Source organism: Gavialis gangeticus, unplaced genomic scaffold (genome assembly GCF_001723915.1).
Source record: "Gavialis gangeticus isolate Ggan-Ray unplaced genomic scaffold, GavGan_comp1, whole genome shotgun sequence".
Lineage (NCBI taxonomy): Eukaryota > Metazoa > Chordata > Crocodylia > Gavialidae > Gavialis > Gavialis gangeticus.
Window position 1 is genome coordinate 8,485,703 of NW_017728991.1, and position 1,733 is coordinate 8,487,435.

Genomic DNA, 1,733 nt, shown 5'->3' on the forward strand with positions numbered 1-1,733 from the left:
AGATGTTGGTGGGAGAGGACATTATAAATAGCATCGAGGATGAGGAGTGTTAAAGCACGCTGCAAAACCAAAGCTTTGTTATTCAGACCCAGCAGACCTGAAAATCGCATCTCCCTGGGGCTCGCTGCAGCCATTTGGCACAGAAAGGACCTGAGCTTCCGCCCAAGCCTAGGCAAAGTTGACAAGGTCAAACTCCAGGGGGTCTCAAGGCCGGAGGATGACTGCCTGACTCTGTGGCTTATTTTGCCCTCTCCTGCACTGGCCATTGGGGCAACAAGGAAACAATTCTGCTTCAGAGGGGGCAAAGCATTACTCACCTCATTGCTGCTTCCAGTCATGCATTGTCACTGGACCAGAGCGGCTCCCTCCCGCAGAGAAGCCTTTTTGGAGAGGAAACCCAGCAAGGTGAAGCTTGCAACTTCCCTTGTGACATCCCAACACGTGGGAGAAACTCTTGTTGGGCTAAGGATTTGGAGGGGCCGTGTCCCCAGTTCCCAAGCACACAGCGAGCGCGGCCTGCTGCGCTGCGAGACGTGGTCTAGAAGGGACAGCGCTGGCAGGAACCGAGCTGCCCACAGCCTGATGGCCAGGATTTGGTGCCATGCTTCAGGGTTCATCATCGGGGCTGGCTCCGTAGTCTATGGGCACAACAGGCCTTCTTCCTACATTCTTCTCCATCTCCCGGCACTGTCTGATTCCAGCATCAGTGCCCAGGAGCAGACAATGAATTCCCACCGGGTTGTCCCAGGCCACTAGCTACACCACAAACACAGAATCCAGGTCTTTCTCCACTAGATTGTACTGCCCCCCCTCTCCCAAACGTGACCTGGCTTTTAGAAATAATGCAAGAGCTCCGGCAGCATCAGACCACCCTAGCACGGCATCAGGCCATCAGCTCCAAGCCTAGATAGCCAGGCTGCTGTCTTACATATTTTTTTTGAAGTGCAGTAAAACCTATAGCTCCTGCGATAAGAACTGGGCCCTCTGTGGTGGGTCTTGCATCCATCCCCATAACAGTCAGTCCCCGGTCCCAGAGAGCCAAATTGAGGCTGGGACTTCCTATAGCTCCTCAGAGCCCTCCCTGGACTTGGGCAGTCAATGAACAAAGAGCTACATGCTCCAGGAATACATTATTCACCAGAAGGGTCCCTAATGTGAGTTCTGATGTCCTCCACCACCTCCGATTTTTAATTTGCCCATCCCTTCCTCCCCGCCAGCAAGATCCAAGGCTTATTATTCACAAACACGTACCTGCACCTCCAGCGGAAAAAAATCAAGTCATTTTTTTTCTTCTGCTCAAGCCTTCAGCATGCAGACAAAAACATTTTTTATTCATCAGTGGTAACAGGCTCAAGCCATTTGACTTTAAACACAGACATGCTTCTGGGCTCTCTTCCAGGAAGTCTGTGTCACCCGGGTTTTAGATCGATATGTTTGTCTGCAAAGTCACCCTTTTGATCTGTAATTTTTCATTTTGACACAGAAATGCCTCTTGGTCAAACTTCAGTTAGTCCATTAAATTCGAAGCATAGTGGAAATGAGAATCACATTGCTGTAACCATGTGAAGATTTCCACAGTTTGGGGTTTATTTACTCTTGGGGTAATTGGCTTGACTGTATATTTAAGAATCAGATGCTGAAAATGCTGTTTCCTTGCTTCACCTAGATCAGTTCTGCCACCAGCCCAACACTGCTGGTTGGTGGTCTGACTGTCTTGTACCAGCCACTCTGTT